The sequence below is a fragment of the Falco punctatus genome (assembly GCF_963210335.1).
Source record: "Falco punctatus genome assembly, chromosome: 3".
Classification (NCBI taxonomy): Eukaryota; Metazoa; Chordata; class Aves; order Falconiformes; family Falconidae; genus Falco; species Falco punctatus.
Genome location: NC_137582.1, coordinates 117763241 through 117787350, shown reverse-complemented (window position 1 = coordinate 117787350; position 24110 = coordinate 117763241). Strand labels below are relative to the sequence as shown.

General features: G+C 46.5%; 1 protein-coding gene across 1 annotated transcript in view; it reads right to left on the bottom strand.

Annotated features, from left to right (window-relative positions):
- The window catches only part of LOC308061137 (gap junction beta-5 protein-like), a gene marked incomplete at its 3' end in the record, with an annotated part of 151350 nt that overhangs the window by 109196 nt on the left and 18044 nt on the right, over nt 1–24110 (bottom strand). The window contains exon 1 of the mRNA XM_080380687.1: nt 1–24110. This exon is cut by the window's left edge and continues 24586 nt beyond it; it is cut by the window's right edge and continues 18044 nt beyond it.

The following is a 24110-nucleotide window of genomic DNA, read 5'->3' as shown; positions in this document are numbered from 1 at the left end:
TAACCACGCAGAAGTGTCTCAGTGCTGCTCCTCAACCTCTCAGAAACACTGCAAAGGAGCGTGGCAACAGCAAAACTAGTGTGTCTGTCACCACGTCAGCTGCCAGCCTGCTCCTGACAGATGGGCAGCTCACAGCAAATGAGCCCTCACCATCCTCTGCACCTCCTCAACCCAGCATCCGTGTCAGCGCCGCCACCGCCACCAGCCACCTCCCTCCCTGCCGCAGGCTCCAGCCTGCCCTGGTCCTGCCTCGCTGATCTGCAGGTAAGGCAGCAGGAGCCAGAGCCCCCAGCAGGAGATGCAAGGTGACCTGGAAAGGGAAGAGAAGAGCACAACCTCCTGAAACCCCTTCACTTTCAGAAGGACCCCGCAAACATCATGCAATCATGTGGAAATGGATCCACCGTTCACCTTACAAAATGCAGGTGTGTATTAAATGGGAGGAAAACTATGTCAGGTAGACAAAAGAGCATTTCATGAACCAAGAAATCAAAATCCCCCAAGCTCCGCTAAAAACAAAAAAATTAAGGTACCCCTGTCAGGATCGATGGGACTGCAGTGAGTTCCCAGGCAGGGCAAATGGCATCCCAAGCTCAGAGCTCTGCTCTCCAGGCTAATGACAGCGGGGTGATAAAACAAAATTATATTTCTATTCTGATGCTAGGGTGATTTTTTTTCCATTTATCAAAGTGATGGGCTTTCATTACATTTTTGATAGTTTTGAGCTTGTTTGGTCCCCCTGGGAGGACCTGAGGGTCTAAGGCATCTCTTATTACTCAGCTTTATGTCTTCAGAGCGTGCCTTCTCCCTGTCTCTCTCAAAGTTGCTATCTCTTAAATCCAACTTTCCATACCAGCAGGTAGCACCTGGACAGACTGCCTTGCAGACACTGACGTGCCAGCTTTTCATCCAAGAGACAAGGCCAAAACCATGAGCTGAAAGAACACAGGATAGATCCAGGGACCCCAGTGTCACTGTGCTGGTTTAGACTGGGCAAGGAACTGAATCGTGCAGGGGGCAGGTGTATCGTGCAGGGGGCGGATGTCCACGTGCAGACAGGAGAATCCATAAACCACAATTCTCCTCTATCACATCCACCTTGTGGCAACACAAGGGCAGGGTAACACTATTTACACACAGTGGCCCTTCAGAAGAGAAGCTCAAGAGTGGGGCTGAGAGACCAGCAGGGCTGGAATGGGAACTTTCTGACTAAGCAGCAGAACACGGAATTTCACCTGAGGCTCATTTTTCATAGGAGCACTTGTGTGGACCAACGCCTGGTGTTTCTGTGTTGCTTACTCCATCACTCGCACATTTCTAAGAAGATACGTTGTCCATAATGTCTTTTTGAGTTCCTTAAATCCAATTACCTTCTTTCAGACTCTGTTCCTAAAGAATCTGTATTGTTGCTATCACTGATGAATGTACAATTAACTCACTGACCTAAAGCTGGGACAACAGATCGCTCAACACCGGGAGCCTGTTAGCCACAGACAGGGCAGGAGCCGGTAATTTCTCTTGCCACGCTAGGGATGTGGTACCAGAACGACCAATCTCAGCAGCACAGGGTGGAAGAGGTAAATGAAAACCATTTCCATATTTATTGACAAATTTAATTTACAATCTGAGTTTCCACTTTGGAGAGAATATATGTTTTCTCTGCAAACGTATCAGTCTTTAGCAGTCAGCCCAGCAATAATGATCTCTGCGCCTGCTGACACTTTGACACGGGTACAGCAAATTTATATGTAACACTTCTGAAAGAAAATGGTATTAAAATTCACCATTTAGGAGTAAGCTGTAAATTAACTGTTACTGAGCAGACATATGTGTGCATATGTATGTTTTTTTCCATCAGTGTTTGGTTAAACGCCTGTCTGGCTGAGCCCTGCATTCTCCCTTGGAGTCTGACAGGCATTTGACTCGCTCACTCTCCTGGTGTTGAAGTGAGTGAGAAAAAAAAAAGGGGGGGGGGAAGAAGAACGTTCTAGCAGGTTTCATCTGACAATATTAAAGCACTTGAAAAGTAACAATTAATTCTAAGACAAAAGCCCCTTGGTGAAAGGCGGGAGAATTATTGCTTCCACCTCACAACTGCCCAAGGGTTGGAGCCCAGAGGCAATTATTAGTGAGATGGAAGGTCCCGCAGGAACAAAACGCTCCGAGAAAGAAGCAGCCTGGGAAAACACAATCCCAGCAGTTGTGTTAAACCCTATGCTGTTCTAGATGACTCTGCCATGCCATCACATTACATCCTTATGATGCACCCTAGAAAAACAAAGCAACGCCCTTCTGAACCAACCTACAACCGTCCCAGCACACCCAGGCACAGGGCAGCAAGTGAACTGTCACCGCCAGTAAGTCATTTTAAATGACCCACGGCCAGAAATTCTCTTAACACTGTAAGGCAAAATATTTGTGAGCAACCTTGTGAACACGCCGGTGCCTGGTGTCAGCTATCCCACACCAACAAAACGCCAGGAGCACAAGTCTGTGGTCAGGATGCGACAGACTGGGGGGAAGCGGGAGAAAGGGCTGCCAGGCAAGTTCTGCTCCTGCCTCATTCCCTGTGAAAACAGCATTCCCGATCTCACAATGCGATGCTTTTTTTTTCAGAAAGCCTTTCCTCTCCACCTACTTTTGGACTCCTGCAGTAAAAAACCACTTTCACCCTTGTGCTTACAAAGAAAACACGGGAACAGAACTCTTCAAGGCAAAAGAAAAAAAAAAAAACACAAAAAGAAAACAAAGAATCCCTTTTGTTCAGTTTAACTGTCTTGATGTATGCTTGCTTCACGATTGCAGGACTGGTCCGTTATGTTTTCATTTTTTTTAATAGTTGAATTGTGATGCCAACAAGGACACAGGATAAATGAGGTTTGTTTTTTCTTAATATCATAGATGGGTCTTCAGCTGTATAAACTGGCACTGTTCCTCTGAAGTTGTCAGAGCCAAATGACGCTTACTCAGGGTCTGGCTTTGTGACAAAAATATCTTTTTAATTTCCATCTTACTTCAGGAAGAGCCTTAAAAATGCCCCTTTCTACCCATATGCTGCAGTCCCAGCAGAACGTTTACAGCTTTGCTTGCAGCCCTGGCTAATAGCCATCACATTTCTAGGAGATGAATACAATACTCCAGGTTGTAACGATAGCTGGAAAAGCTGGGGCTACGTGGGGCAAACCCCCGTGGGTCTGTTCTCCAGGCACACAGCCCACTGCACCCTCCTGACACGCAGGGGGACCGTAACTGCTCCTCTCCAAGCTCTGTACTCTGATGGGGCTGGAGGGACCTACCCACACGCTCAATCTATTACTTTCCTTAACTGAGAAAAAGATGCATCATATGTATTTTAGCAAGAAAACAATTATCAGGTAACCCTGGAACCTATTATTTGTTTTGTATCAGTATTCGTTTAGTTGTCTCTTTGATGACTGACCATGCAGCAAATGTAAGAGGCAAAACTTAAACCTATCAGGAGATTAATGACAGGCTCCAGTGGAACAGATGTATATGAATAGCAAATTAGGCCACTGAAAGCTTCCTATAAAAGTAATGACAAGGGGCTTTGCAGCAGCAGAATATACTAGCAGAGAGGGAAAGGCTGCGAGTTACACGGCTGAGGCCCTCATCTCCCTTTGGCTGGCGCTGCCCTGCCGTATCTGAGGCAGCAAGATTTTACAGGTGATCAGTTCCAAAATCTGCTAAAACGGTCACAAGAAACTGCTGTTTGGGGAGGGGGAGAGGAGGGTGCACCCTAGGGGAAGCCAGGAGCACCCAGGGGCCCATAAGCCGGTCGCTCCTGCTTACCAGCAGCCCCCCCCCCCCTTTCAAAGCAGGGAGCTCCTGGCAGCAGGGAGCACATCCCAGCTGAGCTCAGCCTTGCTCTTCCCTCAGCTGAGGCACAGAAGTTGCCTCCCCACGGACTGGAAGCGTTGTACTCATCTGTTGCAGTGGAAAAAGTGGTTTTCCCTACAACCGACGCAGCACATGGATAGAAATCTGATTTTGATGGGTTTTGCTGTGCAAAAGTCCTGAAATGAAGCATATTGATCACAGACGCCTTTTGGAACGAGAAGTTTCTTCTCCACCTCATCCCCATTAAAAAGTAAAGTTATTTGGTATTTTTTTTATCTCCACAGAGGATCTAAAATTGCAAAAAAAAAAAAAAAAAATATCTGTGCTCTAGTAAGAGGAAGGAGACCACAGCAAGCTCTTGGTCTGGGGAGGGATGGAGGGAGGCACACATTCCATAAATAAAGAGGAAAGGGAAAAAGCACTTCAGGTGAGCAAAGAGGTACAAGCAGCTTCCAGCTTGTAGAATACACTCAGCCTGCAATAGCTACAAGATAAGCTATCCGGAGTGTCAGAAGGCAACTTTAAATGTATTTCAGGGAACTCATGGGAAATGCACTGTGGGTAATCACACTGTCCAGAGGAGATGAAATTGGTAGGAGCAGGGATGTCCAAATCTCTGCCTTTTCAGCTCATTGCTAGAGGCATTGACTGCATGAAACCAAGCAGATGAATTTTAACAGCCTCCCTAAATCCACACGCACACTATGTCCATCTCTGAGCGCTGCCTACAGAAAGTACAAACCTTCCTGGGAGATGAACTAGCCAATATTCTGTACCTCGGTCTAGACAAGTTAATATTTCCCCTCGGAGGATATGGTTTAGAAAGGCATGAACCAAAATGGCAGGACTAAACAAAATTGTTGCTGTCTGGTAGACTATCACAGTTAAGTGATTTGATCTCCACAAAGGCAGCAAATCAAAGCACAAAATACCAGAAATCACTTCCGAGAGCCCTCCCTCAAGTCTTTTTGTGTCTCAGAAAGGATAAGACTCTTCCCTTTTCTTCTGGAGCATTGCCTGTAGGGTAAGCGCTCCCACAGACTTGTACCATCGCAATTTCCTTTGTGTGTAAACATTCACAAGCATGTGCAACGCTTCAAAGCCCTGGTACACCCACTGAGCACAGCTTGAGATTCAAATCCACAGACCTTATATATAAGGGTTTTAATATAGATGTGTGTACACATATGTATATGGCTCAGAGGTGCAAAAACAGGCAAACGCCCTCTTTTGCCCTGTATCTCTCAGGCAGGGGTGTGAATTTATCGCACGAGTCAGACGTTATCACACCCCACTGCCACTAGCCAGCACCTCCAAGGGCGCTGGGGCAGCCTGCCATACGAGCAGAGTTTTTTTCTTTCCTTTCTCCTTCTTAGACTGAGTCTTCAGAAACTGAATGTTGACAGCGTGGAAAGTGAGTGAGCATGGGAAGAAGAAAATAGCGAGTCCTTGCTTCACCCGTAAATATGACATCAGAGGCTTTATTTGCAGGCCCAGTAACTTCAGCCCCACGTGTCCCAAACGCACACAGAATGCGACAGCATCAATACCCTCACAGCCCGAGCATCTCTGCAGCAAAGGCAGAGGCACAGGACAGATGTTTGTACATCCTTCCATTCCCTCTCTGCTTAATTCACACATTAAGAGAACGGGTTTACATCTCCCTTCTTGTGCTAGGAATGAGAGGAGAAAAAGAGACTTCTCAGTCTGGCAACACAGCTCTCAGAGAGATGAGCTGTCAGGATGGGAAATGTCACCAGGTGCTAGGCTGCCTTTACCAAGCCATGACATGGGGGAGAAGGGACATCTCTGCTCTCTGATCTGCATTCGTAAATCTGGAGCGACTCTTCTGAAGCCACAGCGGCGCAGGGCATGGCCAGTCCTGGCAGTCGCAGCACAAATCCCTGCTGACTTGCAGAGCCATTGAAGAGTTTTCACCCTTAGCCCCCCGGGATTAGGGAGGGAGGAGAGTCCATGGGCACTTCTACTTTTGCTACAAACAAAGCCACAACCTTTTTAGCCCCAGCGGATGAAAACAAAGGCTACAGACATCTTCATCGCTGCTGTGCTTCCTCAGTCCTTTATAACCCAGAAAACAAAAAAGCAAATCTAAAGTTTTTACTGACAGTTTAAAACCAGAAGTGTTATCTCCTCCGTTCGACCTCGCAGGTCTCTGCTAACAGCCTGAACCCACCTACCGTGCAGCCACCAGTGGCTGATAACGCTGCAACTGGAAGAGCTGAAACCAGAGCCGGGGAGAGGGAGACGCCCCAGGGAAGGCATCACGCCTCCATCACACCTCCAGCCAGAGTGGGACAAGCACCGGCATGTGCAGGATGGGCAGCACCAGGCCTGGAGATGACCAGTTCCCCTCCTCCACGTCTTCTCATCCAGCTAGAGCCCAGCCCCTGGCCTTGCTGCCCGCACCCCCAGCCCCACGATGCGCTGGGGTCTGTGCACCGGAGCTGCACCGGGCCATGCTCCAGGAGGAGGGTGTATATGCTCCAGCACCATCTGCTGGTTTTTTTTCTATTAACAAGTAAATGACACATAGATGACATCCTTGCACCAGCCAGCCCACTCTGAGGGATGTACACGTGCCTGCCTGTCCCGGAACCGGGCAGGTATTTTCCTGCGAAAAACAAGGGGGTTTGCTAAATAAGGTATTTTACATAGGCAAATGTCACTGCTCATCTGTATTTTTCAGCGTGGGGTACTCCCAAGTGAAAAGCAACTGTTCATTCTGAATTGCATTTTTACTTTGCTGCTGCTTGAGAAATATAAAATGAAATATTTTGATTATCTGGAAAAGCAATAAAGGGAGAGTGTTTGGCAGGAAGCGTTTACTGAATCTGACCCAAATTCACAAACAGCTTTGCCTCCTCCCAGTCAGAAACTGCATTTCTCAGTGAGTAAACTCTTTGTTACACAAATTACCCAGGTTTGCTGGTGACACTGCAGAAACACATGCTCCGAGCAAGAGTTCAGCCTGCTGGCTCTTGCTAGGCAAAACAAAGGTTTTCATTTGGGATTAATTCTCCTGGAGCTAAAGAGGGGGAGGGGAGGAAGGAAACATTTTTCAGTCATTTCTTGTTTGGCATCAGGAGGTCTGTCTGCAGCTAAACATGTAGGTTTGTGCTTGTTCTCCTTCCCTGAGGGTCACCGACCGTGGCTAAGCCAATGCATCACACCAAACCACATTCTTTTCCCTCAATCCTTCTTAGTGGATGAATTAAAAAAAAAAAAAAAAAGATCCAGAACGCAGATGTTGAAACTGAAGAGAAAGTTCAATTTACATTTCAGTGCATCTCCTGAATGCTGCCACAGGCTGAACCTGTGTACGATACCGCAGTCTCCAGTTGGGAGATTTATGGTTAGACTGGAGGTAAAACTTTGCAACTCTCAGGATACTCGAGCACAGAAACAAATCACTGAGGGACAGCCCAGCCCAGAGGCTGAGAATCATTCAGGTAACAAAGTCTACCTGCTTCCCTCTGGGGCAACATCATATGAACCCTTTTCTCTTCAAGCATGCCCATATTTTATTTACCATTTCACCTTTACACAGGGAGGTCCTACATTTTCCACAACAGGAGATTTTTAAGAATACGTTAGACGAGGAACCATCCAAAATGACCTGTGATCCCTGGAGCTTCACTGGTTTACACTGACTGAAGGTCCAATTCTGAACCTCCGTTCTCCGCTACTCCGCGCAGTGTTCATTATACCCAGCTGGAGAAACTAGAATAGCAGTGTTTTCACACGCTTAGATGTCAGTGACCACAGGAGATACTGTGGAGTAGAAAATCAGGTCAAGAGCCAGGACTCTGGATAAATAAAGTCACTCCGTAGGAGGATACCTCAAAAGAAAACCTAGTGTGCTGTCACCGCAGGGACCAACCATTCTATACGTGGTACCCATTCCTTCTTCCCTTTATTCGCTGGTAGGAAACACTGCCCATAGAGAAGTCTTGCCTTTCATCTGAGGCGAAACTGAGATCTTCACACATCACAGGAGACTTCACATGCAAGAGGGATGAATGAGATAAGAAAAAAAGTAGATGGACCTAAACAGATAGATTCTATATTGGCATTAAAAGTCACACCTCGTTTTTCATCCAGTCCTACCTGTAAAGTACTTCTGACGAAATCTGTTAAATGCAAGTTGTTCCTATGTTAACCCATGTTAGTAAAATTTTCTTTTGTAGACAAGACTGTAGATAGCAATCAGTAACCTCTCTGCTCAATTCTTCCTTCACAGCCCTTCTTTTTAGAATGAATAAAGAAGAGCTAGTAGGAACAGGAAAAAAATGGGTTGATATATTTTGCCATTAAACCGGAGCCAGGCTTCAGGTTATCGTAAAAGATGTTACCCGGTGAAAAGCGCATCTCACTACTACACATTTATAGTGCTGCTGCTGCTGTATATAAAATCCACTAGGTTTAAAAGTCAAAACTAGATTACTCTGTCCTAATAAATATTGATCACCTTACAAGTCCTTGTTTTAAAGTCCTTAATTAAACACAATACCCAACTTTGCCTGTTTCCCAGTAGATTAGAATCGATAGTTTATCATTAATGCAGTCCAGCAAAAAGAGCCCGGTCCTCAGCTGCTGTAAATTGTCCACACTGGGCTGTCACCCTGTTACATCTGCATGACGGGGGATCTAACAAGCCCAGGTGAGATCAAGACCCCGCTGTGCCCGGCACCGAGCAGTGCCATAGAGCTGTGTCTGCCCCAACAAGCAGAGGGAGGAGGAGGAGGAAAACACCAAGGGCTGTTCAAGAAGGCAGTTGCAGAACCAGACCTTTGGGTACCCGACCAGGGCACTTGCCACTACGCAGATGAATCCTTGGCAGCTGGCTTGGTAAGCTCCCAAGGACAGAGGCAGGACAGCAAGCAGGGAGGGAGATTTTTCCACAGCCCCCATCCCACTGCTCCTTTGTCACTAGGAACAGGTCCAGGCACTTGTTTCACCCGCATTTGTATCTCTTTAGCCTTTTGTCTGAGTGGAAGGAATCAGTGCTTCGGCGCTGTTTGACAGTATATATTACAGGTGTTGTCATGGCAATGATTTATGCAAGAATTAGTCACTGCAGCACTTCTACAATAGACTGAAGAACAATAGGAAAACCTGTACATTTCAAAGTTCCTGTAGCACGCAGGTTGAGGGTTGGGGAAAAGAGATTAGATTCCTTGCACCCCTCTGATTCCAGCAATGACATTTAAACAGCTCAGGGAAAAGTCAGGGCCTAATCACAGGTGTTATTAATAGCAATCTGACAATAACCCAAACTTCATATTAAACTCTGCTAGGCGTTGCAATTGTATATTCACTGCTGGCCCATTTCTGAATTAATCGGGGATTGAGTAACAACTGGAGCAGAGAAGAAATTATTACATTTGCATTGTTACATAATGAGGAAAGAATCGCAGTTTACTGACAGCGGGGCGGTTTATCCCACGGGCCCCGCTGCTGTCAAAAGTTCTGCCGACTGTTACAAGCCATGGATCCATTGCTAGGTTACTAAGCTCTAGCAAAACCAAAATAAACCCCACCAAAACCCAACCACTCAAAACTGTAAGAAAGGAAAAGGTTCCAAAAAATGAGCACTCGGAAGCTAGGAAACTCCAGTGCTGAAACTGAACCTGAATTCCCACTTTGTTATCAATTATTAGAATATGATTGTTTAATTGAAGGATCGTGTATTGGCTCATATATCTAAGTTTTGGCAAAGGCATGGAGGAAGTTCAAGCAGGGCTGTCACTCAACTTTAATAAGAAGCAGGGCTTCTGCTTCTCACTGCAATAAAGAGAGTCATTCCTCTCTCTCCTGCGCTAATATACCTCCATCCCCACCAAGGCTCCCTGAATTAAGGGCAATTATCCTCATTGTTCCCATCTCTTCAGAATCAGCTCTGAGATTTACAGTTGCCCGGGTCAGACCAGAAGTAAGCTTGACTGAAGAAATGAAAAGGTTGTTTGGAGCAGAGTTGGAACATCTGCATCTCTCAGTCTTTCTGCTCTGGTCTCAGGGACTTAAGGTCGTCTTGTCCTCTTAATACCTGGAGCCTCAAATGCAATTTTCCTGTTTTCCTTACAGGTTTTGAATGGAGCCTCGTCGCCCTGTCAACAGTGTTACTTTCAAGCTCACTTTACTGATTAACAACCGCTTTGGCCAAAAGGGAGAGTAAGCCCAAGAGGTCCAACTGTCATTTTCCTGCCCACCGTCACCCACACTTCTACCTATCACTGTCACTTCACAAGACCACGTAATGCAATTACTTCCATGCTTTTCCTTCTTCAATTTCATGTGCTGGCTGGCAGTAAATCTTCACTAATTTCTTATTCGTTTTTAACATATGCATCGTCACATGGTTTTACCGTCAAACTCAGCAGTTAAGCCCAGTGAAAGCATCAGAGTCACAGAATGGATCTGTCCAAATTATATCCGTTTGTGTGGATGGGTTTAGAGGATAAGAGATCCATACTGCCCACTACTGCTTCAGTAAAAGGTATTTTTCTCTGGTTGCTTTTAACTTGTTTCCCTTGGATCTTTCTGAAATAAAAGTGCAATTGCTAGCATGAGGAACCAGGCAGGGAGTGGCCAAGCTTTGCCAACTTAAAGCTCTGAGCAAGGGAAAGCGAACAGGGTCTGTCCTTATTCTCCTTCACTCTTCAAGCCTTCCGTACCATTCCGCATTTACAGGAGTGCTTCATGGCCTCCCAATTTAACTCCAGACAGGAGGAAAAAAAATAATAGGAACAGCAAAGCAGCTGCTGGGACTTCAGGGATCTTCATGTTTCATGGTAAACACGACAAGCATTGAAGATGGGTGGGAATGCCCTTTCTCTAGGAAGTCCCCAGCTCCAGGCATTTCACACTTGCAAGAAGAAAAAACCCACAAGGATTTTGGAAGAAATATTTTGATATGTGGCACATGGAGATCTAAGCTTGGAAGAATTTAAACCAGCACTTAGCATCCCTGCATTCTGACAGGCTTCCCAGTTCTGGTCATTTAGTTCAACTTTACTATCTAACACATCTCTCGAGCATGTAAATACTTGAGCTGCACCGAATGCTGCTGTGCTGGAGCTGTACAATAACCAGCAGTAAGAACCCTATGCAGCACGAAGGAATTCACATTAGAGCTGGATGGAGAACGACTATTGCATTTAGCAGAGAAAATGTTTTTACTTCTGCGTGAAATGGAGGCAGGCATTGCCATCCTGAGGAGCACCATATGGGACACGAGAGCTGGAAGCCAGAACTCACGCGCTTCCAGGCTTTCAGCAAGTTGAGTTGCTGGGCAGGCGCTCCAGCTCTAAAGCAGATCTAGGTAGGATAAAACCGCCAAGCAGGCTGCATTCGATAACTGCCTTAATTCCTCCAGAATCAAAATCACACTGTTTCTGCAAACAAATTTGACGAATTGGCAAATTCTGAGGGAAAACAGAACAGCATCACTTTGTAGAAAAGTTACTGCTGAGCTCTACTCACAGCCTAGAATCCAGCTCCAGTAAAAAACCAAACATATCAGCGCCACTTCAACTCCAAAGTCAAATCAGCTGTAAAAAACACTGCAAAAAAAAAAATAGCAGGCAAGATTTTATTCAGTGGAAGGTATAATACCACCCATGTCAAAAAATGCTATGCTAATTTGTGTCAGCTGAGATCTAGCTCCCTATATTTTCCATTTTTTACACATTTTATTTTGCCTTTCTAACCCCAGCTGTCCTGCCAGCAGTGACTGTAAGCAGCACGGACCGGGCAGCCAGAACTGCCAGCCTGACCTGTGGCAAACCTGCCTGAACGAGCCTGGCAGCAAACCTGGTGGGCCATGCTAATTGCAGCTAATTGTTAAGACTGGATGTTCCCAGGTTTTCCCCCTGACTAACTGTTTAACATCTTGTATTTGCTCAGGATGGATTTGAATTTGGAAAGTAGATACTTATGGAATCCTCCGCTTCCCTGCAGCTGTCACGCTTGCAGTCACCTGCCTCAGAATTTGTCCTCTTCCACTCGGAGGGAATGGCATTTTTCCAGAAAACTAGTCCCATTCCTGCCAAACAAATTGAAATTTTAGCCTTCTGGACCACAAATTCCTTTCTCAGCCTTATTCCGCCCCAGTGGGGAGCACGGAAACCTCCCACCCTGCTCCACAGCTTAGCAGTCATCATTTTCCCCACCTGCAGCAATGCAGCACCTGCCAGCGAGCCCCTCTCCGGCACCCGGGAAGGGACTCGTACTCCAGAGTGGATGCAGCAGCTGCTGCCCAGCAGGCTGGGCTAGCGATGCCCTGGCAGCACCTGATCACTTGGCTAAGCACAGCGCTCCGAGCTCCCTCCCTGCAAAGCTTTTCTCTTCCATGGCTGCTATGGAAGAGGCTGGACATGGCTCCGAGGTCTCTACCAGGCTCACTCAGCCAAATGTAACTGCTCCCAGCTCAGTTGTGCCCGTAGCTGTCGATGCATTGCTAACCAACAGCTGATCTCAGGAGGCAATGCTTCAGAGATTTCCCTGCATTCCACCTGCACAGCTGGCACGTAACAGCTTTTTACTTGCCTGGGCTCACCGCAAAAAAACCCTGACAGCCCATGGAATAGCACCAGTACAGCTCTGTGCACCAGTACAGTCTTTACTCAGCCCTTCCTGCACTGCACTGCCAGCTCTTTTCCGCAGAAAGAAGAAAGCAGTTGCTTGCTCTTGCATGTTCAGACCTAAAACCTGGGACAGCCCTGTCCTGTGTGGCTGTATCCTTCCTCTTGTAATCTGCTCGAGAGTTATGTCCTGCAATGCTCAATTAACGGCTTTGCTCTTCCTCCTTTCTGCTGCATGACTACTCATCTGAAACACTGCTAACCTTTAATTTATTGGAGTGGATGCTTCCAGACCTGCAGTTCAAGGACTTGTGTCAAGGTACTCAACTTTTTAACTGATAACGCAGTTTTGCTCATACAAATATCTCGGCTGGGCGAATGAAGGGTAAGCACCCAAGGAGAAAAGCATTCCCCAGATACCGGCCCAGATCTGAGGAACATACTTGCTTCAAAGTTAACATGTGCGCCTGGGCTATGGATGTATAACAGCTTTTCTAACAGTACTGCTCTGAATTACCTCAGCAACTCCTTCCCACATGCCTCTTCCAAAAAACCCAGCCTCCTTCTGCAGCTACACCCCGAGAAATGCACCCTTTCCCCCTGCACACACGCTCACTGACACAAAACAGCAATCAGTTGATTAGCTCCAACACAGCCTGGACTCGATGATCTAAACGATTCTGTGTTTCTCAGGAGGGAATAAAGAGAGCACTTGATATCACAGCCCAGTTCCTGACCTTCGCAAAGCTACATCAGGCTGAAGAGCTGGCTCTGCAACCCCGAGCACACCAACTGCTGCAGAGCAGGGACACAAACACCATCTGACAAACACAGCTGTGCTCAGCTGCAGAAAGGAAGGAACTTCAGCATCAGCCTCTTCCGTAACTGTCTCTTTCCTACCAATAGCCCCTGCAACCAGCTGGGTAGACATTTGTTCATCTACGCAAACAACAAGTAGCCAAGCAGTCGGGAAGCAGCCACTGGAAAGCAGAAGAAAGGCAGGTTTGGCTGAAAAGTCTGGAGGCTGGTGGAGTTTCATCTCGTGCCTGGAAACCTGCAGCCCTGGACATGCCTAAGCACACAGACGCGGCACAGCTGCAAGCAGCACAGCTGGGGGAGAAGATTTAACATGCACAAATAAGAAGCTCTATTATTTTTTTTTTTCTCCTGGGCAGCTTTGAGAGAAGGCTTGTGGCAACACCTCGATGTGATAATTGTGATGAAAGAAACAAAAGGAACTTAGTATAGAAACAAGACAAACTTAAATCCCTTCATACAAGGACTAGGAAGCTGCTTCCAGGGAGCTTGAGTCCCCCTTGTTCTCTCATTTTGACACTGTCGCATCCACATTACGTGACAAAGCGACAGCTTTGAAAAAAGGCTGGCAAAAAGAGAGCCCTCATGCAGCAATTTCCTGATGAAAACGCTGTGTCTCTAGATCACTGATTAACTCAAGCCAAAGGCTGTAGAGACAAATATCAAAGGGCAGAAATGGTGAAAAGTTCTCTCCAGAGCTCACGAGAGCTGCTGCCGTGGGTACCTGCCTCTGGGCACGGGCGGCTCGGAGCCAGCCGGCACACAGCAGTGCTGCTGAGCTCGTATACTCTGCTTGCAGAAGGGCTTATTCCATAAAGCCTCGCCTTGCACTAACACAGCTACATGCGGCTGGTTCAGAGCTGGTTCACGGCATCCAGGTCGCTGCATAAGAGGGTTCACCACTGTGTGACACACGGGTCGCTCCCCTGTCTTGGAGTGAGAAAGACAGCTGTCGGCATGAAAAAAGCAGGGCTACTTGCAGGGGGAAAATGTATTTACCTTTCCTTCTCCAAGAAGTCTGTCTAATGTAATCTGCATAGAGGATTCAAAATTACACATGCAATAGAGAGATAATTAAATTCATCCTAATGGCTTCAACTGGTCTGGCAACACATGCTGGCATAAGACCAGAAAGTTACAGCAGCAAGGTGATTAGGGACAGGTAACAGCTAAAAATATAGCGTGAGATTAATTAATAATTGATGGTGTAGGTAGAACACTGCAGAAAGTATAATTAATGCTGAACAAACTTGATATAACTCTGTCTTGTTAAAAGGCTAATAAAATGTTTCAGTGCTCTCCAGAATCTGTGCTTTAAAAACTCATGGGATCAGACCATCCAATAATGTACATCTGGATAGCTCTGCTGACTTCAGCAGAGAGACGCCAGTTTGTCACCTCAGGTTTGACACCTAAGTCACGCTGTGGCAGTTCCTGACCACATTTCACATGGAAGCCTGTATGTATGTTTGCACACAGGTATGCGCACACGCTCACAGTGTACCTACGGGTGGCCCTCCATTCTCAGAGTACGGTTTCATCCAGGTAGTCTTTTGCAAACCTTCCAAACTGCAACATACTGTGGAAATACACGTATTAAAGTCATGAAACTTACTACTTAATGACTGGAGCTGCTGATAAGTGATCCGAGTTGGCCAAAAATAGCCATTGTAACAAGTTATAGAACCTGAGCCCTGAATCCCCAGGTGAGCAAGAAGCAACTCACTGACTGTAATTGCTGGATGCTGGATATTCAGAACCAGTGTTCACAGCTGCCTGTAGCAGGATCTCCAAAGTTCACAAGAACCATCAGGCAGAAAACTACTCCATTTGCCTGTGAACTTTTTTCAGTGCCAGGAATCCTCTTATCCCCACATCATTTGCAGCGTTGGTCATGCTGGCTAATATCCCCAAGCTGCAACAAATACCTGAACAGCAGTAAAATCTAAGTCCCAAGAATCAACATCATCCCATTGAGATCAAAGAGACTGAGCTGTTTTGTTCAGATCACACAATGGAAGAAAAAAGACCATCTATGACTAATGTTCAATATGAAGCTCTTATTCAAATACTAGACCAGCATAAAACCGCTGAAGAGCTGCCATGATCCAGAAAACGGCTGTGAAGCACTCACCTTTACGTGTGAATGCACTTACGTAGGTGCGGTGCATAGAGCTTGTCTTTCAAGAAGGTGACACACACAGAAGAATCACAAGGAGAGAGAACCAGGCCCCCACCCTCAGCATCAATACCAGGAGCTCTTCCCTCTCGGTGTTAATCCCGAGACTAATAATAACCAGGTTGATTGCCTGCGCCTGCCCTGGCTCCTGCCTGTGCCATCACTCAGGAATCAGAACTGCCATGATCACTCCCCAACTCCAAATCTTGTTAAAAATTATTCCAGACCCCAAGTCTGGGCTTTTAAGAATCTTCAAAGAGTGAGCCTGATAGGGCTAGGAACAGGCTTTAGAAAATTAAACTAACAAGTTCAACAGAAGCCCAGCTTAGTCCTGAACTCTCTCCCTGCCTTGGCTTTAAAGGGAGCCCAGAGCCACCAGATGACACATTGCCCAGCTACACGGGCTGCCCAAAGCCAGCTGCAATTAATATTAACTAATTTAATGCGGTAGCTCAAGACAACTGGCACACAGGACTCCTTAGTCCTTCCCACCAGTGACTTTGCTCTGCCCTTGAAGGGACCAACACACACCTCACAAGGCCAGCGTGAGGATTAATTAGGTAGTATTTGCAAAGTGCTTTGAACATGAAAAACTCAAGCTCCTGTGTCTCTGTTTACACATCTGTAAAGTAAGTATCATAATACCTACCCTAGAGGGTTGACAGTAAGCTTATTTATTTTGTTTGCAAAGCACTCTGAGATCCCAGATGAAAAATACTGCTGCAACATCGAGTGTTATTGTGATTAGACAGGCACACACTAGAAACTTCTTGGCCAGCTCTAGATTCCAGGAATAAAAGCGGGGAAAATCAAGGGCCAGCTCTCAATCCAAGGCTGGCTTCTTTTGGCTCTCTGTATTTTTTCCATGAATCAGTGAAGGAAGAAGTGATGAAGTAGATTTGTTTTAACCGTGGTGGCGGAGGAGGGTTCCAGCCAGGACCGGTGACGGGTTACTTGTACCGCTGTAGCACCAAGGCTGATTAAACTGGCACCCACACGTGTGTTTTGGAGGACTCCTAGCAAAGCAGCAAGGAAAGCATTTTCAACCCCCATTTGCAGTTACTTCCTGGGAACAGTGCAGCATGTGAACCACAAGGCTTTATTTTAATCACCATAAACTAATGGATGTTTGAAGGTGTTTGCTTTCATCACAGGCATTGCCATGCGCCTTCAAGCTCCCAAGGCAATCAGTGATAAAGCTAACCGCGGGAGGGCAATGGCTGCCTCTTGTTCTTGCTTACAAGTGAAATGCATCTTCTTTCTGGAGACATCTCGCCCCACCAAATTCTCCTCTGCTCGGCATAATGAGGGCATCACTCTTTGCAGGTAGTTTTTGAAGTAGCTAATTATGCTGTGCTGTGGGAAGCTGCTGCACATTCCTCATGTTCTGGGTGATCCAAGAGAGTTTAACTAGGAATAATGGGACAAAACTGTGCACAGAATATATTAGGCTGAGCATCAGGCAAAACCTTCTAGCTGGGATGCATACGTATTAGGTGGCATCTGATGAGAAACAGGAAAGGGATCATTTTAAACTGGACGGGGGACAGCAGCAGTAAGTGAACAATCCCCCATGGGTGTAATAGCTCTTACTAATCTCTTATGGGACCTAATACTGGGACATATCTCTCTCTGAAGAGAGAGGAGAGAAAACAAAGAAATAAGGAGCCCTTCTTTACCAAACTGAAAATGTGCAAGCAGTACAGCTAGTTGCTAGGAGTAAGTGGCAAACTAATCATGAAATGACAGCCTGGAATGGAAGAGTTTAACCACGCTTGGAAATAGAAGACAACGAACACACCACGAGTTAACTAGCTAGGGCAGAGGACCAAGAAATGGCCTTGCCTCATCTTACTCCAAAAGCCCCAGGGGCAGAGAAGGAGCAGGTACATGGAAGAATTGACCTGAACTCCCCACCTCCTGCTCCACAGGGAGGAACCTTGCTGCGCCCTCACAGGAGGACTCCTTTTCACATCACTGTAAGGTCTTGTAACCTAGGGCTTGGAAAAGGCACTAGGAGCAATCCAGTTAAATTAAGAGAAAGTGAGACACGCTGTCTTTCAAGTCCTAACAAGTGTAGATAGCAAAGCATGCAGAAGAGTTCATGAGTTTGTGTCCAAGCTTCATGCTGCACCCCTTTCCCAAGGCAGACACACTTGCAGAACAAGGCCAGTGAGGAAGGAACATCCATCTACCTGTTGATATCTTTTCCACATTCTCCTGATTATGTATGGAAGAAAACCTTTTTTTTTTCCGCCCTGAACTTTTTTTTCCTTCAGGTCGTAACACTTTTTTATTCCAAGCTAAACACTAAAAACTGCCAGGAATTCATCACTGTTTTAACTGCTAATAAGCAGAAAATATATTCTAGCATATGTGCTCTTCTTCTCCCCTGCACTAATACCCTCGACAGTCTCTTTTACAGCCTTTTAACACTTAACAGAGCCAAGTCATGCCTCAGACAACTTGACCTGTGCTTGTTTTTTGCAGGTCGTTCTGATCTGCACTTGAATGCAACTGTTTTTCAAGTCAGTCCTTCAAGTCTCAAAATAATGCAGTTCTCCAGGGCAGCCCACCAGATGCAGTCAGATGAATTTTACGATGAGATTCCAGCAGGGCTGGGTCTAATCAGCAAATCAGGACTTTGCTTCCTAAGGCTTTTCGGTTGTCTGTTTGTTTAACATGAAAGACAAGAACAACCCACTTGAATAACACAGGGTTAGGAAGGATAAACCTGACCAGCGCATTTTAACAATCTCAGAGCCATAAACCAGTATCAAGAACATCAGTGGGCTCCAGGCAAGTACCGCACCATCAAAGCCTGGGGATCCCTGCTCACAGGCTGAGGATGCAGCAGGAAGGGAGCCCGAGGTGCCCTGCCTTCCTGCATCCCTGGGAGGCCCACCAAGAAATGGGGAGCCGTGGGTTCAGTGCTGTACACAGCTACACAAAAAGCTCTGCCACAAAGAAATACCACCGTTCAGGGTCTCCCTCCTCTGACTGAGCTGCCTGACAGTGTGACGCTTACGTATTCCCCGGGACTTTTAATACCTGTTCTCGTTCTCTATCATATATGATGGTTCACAAGTGAAAGACACACGTAATAGAGCAGGATCACATCAGCTTTGCTCCCTTTTGAGGCCAAGCTAAAAACACGAAGGCACGAACAGGCTGAACCATGCTCTGTGCAGTGGGTCACTTCCCCACAGCAGGGCCTACAAGGCTCCTTAATGAGTAACCACAGCAGGAATAAAAAAAGATACATCCCCACGCTGAATCCCAGTACCCTGCAGCATATGACCACCCCTACCTACTTGATCTGAGCTTCACCTATCACTCCCCACCCCAGGGAGGAAGAAGGGTATGAGTCTGTGAGCGAACAGAATAGGTTATTTTCATGTTGCATGCGTTTCAGGCTTTGCCTGAGGCACTCAAAGACAGTCTGCAAAGCTGTCTGGAATCCCTTGGTGTTTGTTAGCAGCTGTCGGTCCCAGCAAGTGGCAGTGATAATGAAGAATTTAAGTGGAAGAGCAAATTTAAAAAAAACCCCAAAACACAAAAAACCACGCACACACACACACAAAAACCAAACCTGGCAGGAAGTTTCCCAGCAGTAGAGCTAGCTCCACAAAACTTCAGGTAGCACTGGGTTTTGAATCCCCATCCTCCAGGGTCGTGGTCGCAGCACAGAATAGAGCTGCATCCAGATCCTCGGCTCTAGCAGCTCCCAGCTTTGCAGGAAGGTAGAAGCATCAGTTTTCAGCAAAGGAAGGCTGAAGGTGCCTGACCTCAACCCCAGAGCCTCTTGCCCCAGCTGGACCCAGCTGGGAGAGGTCCCCTCTTAGATTAAGAACTGCTGCAAGAGCAGCATGACTTGTCTCTATAGAAAAAGAGCTGTGTTTAAAGGCTAGAGGGGAATAAAAAAAAAATAAAAATCAAAAGACAGTGACATTGTTCTTCCCCTATTACATCTCACCAGTCTATTGGTCATTCTTGGTATTTCTTGGTCATGTATGGTATTTCTTCTCACAACACCCTCAGCGAGAGGAGATGACAATAGGAAACTGACACTCAGAACGTCTTGTATTACCTAACAGCAATATTCAGGCAGCCTAAATCCCCACATGCTCATGCCACGTCTTCTGTCAGCTGACCCCAGTTTTCATGAGCACCTTCCCCAGAGGAACCCGAACCTGGAGCTCTGGCTTGAGCCCAGGGCACACCAGCGACCAGGGGCAGGGCATGGCACATCAGCCACTAGCCTCTCCTTCCCCACGAGCCTCTCAGTGCATTTTCAAGATACCACTTTGGATAAACTTCCTTGGACAGGATCATAAATTCTGTCCAAATAAAAATTAATGATACTAATAATGAAAAGAACCCACAAATCTTCAGTGAAACCAATGAGTATTTTGGGAGACAAATGACTCTATTACCAAGGCTATCGGAGAAGCCCTGAACCATAGCCACAGCAAGTACAAAGCAGTGGTGCTCCCTGAAGCTAAGGGAACAGTGCCAGTTTGCTTCCCCAGAAGACCTAGCCCCTTTTGAGTTTTTTTAAAAAGAAGCCTTCGGTGCCTGTACATGGTCTTTGCTTGTCCCCGAGTCATTATAAACGACAATAAGTAATCACTGCTGTTACAGACAAGGCAACCAAGGTTATATGATTTGCTTCATATTGTACAATCAACAGGAGATAAACAGAATCCGAATCTGCCTTGCAAGGCAGCGCTAGGGCCAGTTGCCCTAATGTGTACTCTCCAGTCTTCACTGTGCAGGGACCAGGACCACCACACAGCAACAACTTTTATTGCAGAACACGACATCTGGCTGCAGCTGCATCTCCATCGCAGCACACACTGTAGCTCCAAAAGCTTCCTCTGAAGTGGGGGGAAGGCAGGGGAGAGAGCCAGAGAAATCACCATCCCTTTCTCCTCATTGCCCTTTCTCCAAATAAAGTCACTAGAGTGACACGTGAGACACAAAAGCAATTTCTATCGTTACAAATAAAATCTTCCCTATGTGCAACGTCCCAGTAACTTAATACATCAACGGCCTCACCTGTTTGCTTGAAGTCTGCCATGGAAATAGGGCTCTGGATCCAACCTCCCCGCTCTGCTCCCTGGTGCACAGAATTATGTAAAACGGCCTCTTTGAGATACCTGTAGCTGCCACTTTTGGCTACTCTGAAGTGACCCCCTTGATTGTACAGAAATTGACAGGCAGGCTGAGTGACAGGTGATTGGCAGAGTAATTGAAGCAACGTCCCTTCGGTGATGAAGGGATCGTGTAGCATCTGTATTATCTTGAAGGTCTCTGCTATCCAATCTTCTCTCTTGTTCGCTGGCTGGATACAGCTCTTCAGCGCCCAAACAACCCAAATAGGAAGACAAGTGACGAGCAAAACCCTAAAGCCCCATCACACAGCAGGGGTGCGAGCAGCTCTCCCAGCATGGCAGACCCGGGCAGCGCTGCAGCGTGATGTAAAAATACGTATGTTAAAGTATGGTCTCAAAAATAACCTGTTGAGCACACGCTTATAAATCTAAGTAAACCAAGAGAGATAAAATCTGTACATATTTGCACATATACTTACGCACAGCATACGTGGCTGTGCAGAGCTCAGCATCCCGATGCAGCAGAGCTGTGCATTCCTATGGCAGATATGATTCCTATGAACGGATAGCCTTTAATCCGGTGAGGATCCAGCTCTCCCCAGGAGAAGAGTCAGCCCTTGTTTCTAACGGTGAGGTCTCTCGTCTGAGAAGCCCCAAAGGCTTCCTCACGCCAGACCACACACACTTTGCAGGAGCCCACAGGCTCATGCTGTATGCCGTGGTGGATTCAGAGGCACTAAGGGGTTTTTGAGTGCAGCCCCCTGCCAAGCCAGCAGCAGAAGACGAAAGCCACGTCCCCTCCCCAGCGGAGCTTTCAAAGCCTTCCTCCATCTACCCCAGCTGGAGGGAGGGCTGCAGGACTGAGGGCTTCTGTGACACTATTAAAAATATAAATGAAAATAGCCCCTGAGCTCATCCATTTTCAGACTAGCTAATTTGTCCCCAGGGACTGGCTGGAGGGGAAGGGGGGAAGGAATCAGCACTCTCTCTTCTGTTATAAAAATAACAAAAAGTGATGAATGACCCTCACTGCTCAGGATGGGAAGAAGCAGCTTTTTTCAGCCTGAGATAAATTACTCCTGTCACAGCAGGTAGCGTAGCGATTTACCCACAATATACCCAGGCCAGCTCCTCGACGACCTGGCTTTACCAGCCTCGCTTATCTCATCTCCAAAGATTTTGTCTTGTTTAAAATCAAAATGAGACCAATTGGGGAACAAGAGGCGAGGCTGCATCTGCTCACAGTGGCAGGCAGGCCGGCCAGGGATGCGTTTACATCATCAGCCTGTGCTTTCCGTTAAGAGTAGACGTAGGGAGCTTGTAAAGGAACTTATTCGCAGCGCACAAAGACAACAGACTCCATCACTCCCACCAAACCTTCGCCCCTCCACACATTCCTAAGCGCCATCTATTGGCATTTCTTCCTGTTAACTTTCTGCTAACCCGTACGCAGACAGAAGCGTTCTCTTTACAGGCAGTAACTAGAAAATTGTGACTCAGATGGAAAACCTAACAGCACACAGGAGACACACAAGCCCAACAGCACTCAGTGCTGGGTTTGAAAAGGGCTGGCTGTTGTTTTTTTATTATTATTATTTAATTTTGTATTTCTGATTGCACGTGGAACGCCCGTTACCTGCCAGGCATCTAACCCCACACAGAAGTTAATAGATTCATTTATTCAGGACAGGGAATTGATAGATTTAGTTTGATTTTCTTTTCATAAGCCTTCCTCCCTGAGCTCCATTTCTCTTTTCATTAATGTGCTGATGGAGGAATAAACTTTTGACTCTGAGGATCAGACCTGTCAAACAGAATCTCCTCTGCTCCCCAGGAAGGGAAGGTAGCTGGGGTGGAGGGGGGCTCCTACTTAAGGAAGCAGGCTCGGCTGGTAATTTTAAGGAAAATTGCTGCAGCCAATCCTAAGCATGCTGAGTATCATTTCCTTAGTTCTCCAGCCACTTCTTCCATGGGAGGTTTAGTTGTTCATCTGCAGCGTCTAATGCAACACCCCGCAAAATCCCTCTCAGGAACAGAAACGTGCCCTAAGGGAGTGAGAGGACAGACACAGAGTGGGGGAAAAAAGGCATGAAAAAAAATAGAGATTCAGGCAAATATATATGCGAGAAGGGGAAGCCAAGCCTTATAGGAAGAAAAATTGCAAGCAAATGTAACTAAAGAATTGAAAGTATCTTGTGATACGGTTAGTAACACCCTAAAAGAGACTAACCTGGACCCGAGTCCACCCTCGGTCACTCCTTTGTGATTGTGCTTGCTGGGCATGGGTGAGTTTTCCTTGGGCCTTAATATGTGAGCAACAAAAAGCACAGTCTAATTCTTCCATTTTGTATAAAAGCATAGCGTTTCCCCATACTTACGCCTGCACACAGCCCCTGCTTCTGCGCACATTCATAGATCCATTCAACACAAAGCTGTTTTCTTTGCATACACATATGCATGTTACGTCGACACAAACACAAAACACACGTACGTTATATCTCTAGATCTTCCTTACCCACAAATACACCGTGCAGGTGAGGCATATATCTAAGGGAGATTATTCATACACATGAAGTCATTCCCATCCCCCCTCTACCCATCTTCCACCATGCCTCATCACAGAGCTGGAAGACCCCCAGCAGAAAACCCACTCAGCTCACCCTTAAGAAACCAGCTCTTTCCCCTTGGTCCACTTTCTTGTTCCAGTTTAACAACTTTAAGGCCAGATGATGAACACGATGCAAGCAGAGGCCAAGCTCTGATCCGTAGCATTTGCCAATGGAGTAACCTGCCCTTTTTCACTCTTCAATTTAACTTTGGGTCTTCCCATCGCTGTGCTGTAAAGGGAAAGGATTCAAAGCACCCCCCCGAAGGGTACAGGCTGGATAGCACCTGGCACTGTAGTCCTGCAAATGAGAGCAGCACTGGGTTTATCCACACAAATAAGAAAAATCCCTAGAAAGTTTGGAGTTCAGTCCTGAGTCACTGCCGTAAATCTAGGCAACTAATGCAAGGCTGAACCAAATCACTAACAAAATATTAATTTGGGGGATGGAGACTATTCCTGCACAGGAGCTGCAAGACCCAAGCAGGGAGGACAACAGAACCCCACAGACGCACCAAGGAGCTCGTGGAAGGATGCGCATGTGATTTGAAATCACATTTCTAGTGAAGACAAATCCTTCTGACCAGAGCGAAATGTAATGCCCCAAGCATGACAGGGAAGGTGTTAAATCCTGTGTAAATATGGTGTGTGAAATGCCACAACATCAGATGGGGTTTCAATCACTTTGCTAATTACGTTCTCTGCCAGTTTGCTCTTTGTCATATTCCACGTTGGTGCAGACTAGGACAGAGCTGTGCTTCAGAAAGCAATGCAGAATTTTTAGACTTGAGTGGAAAATTTGCCAGAAGCTGTACTGTCAGAAGGAGGGGGGAATAGCATATTATATACCACCATTACTATAAGTAGTTATTTTTCATAGTGATAAATCATAAATCCTAGTTGGGGCTTATGGAGATGGACAAGCAGCAGAA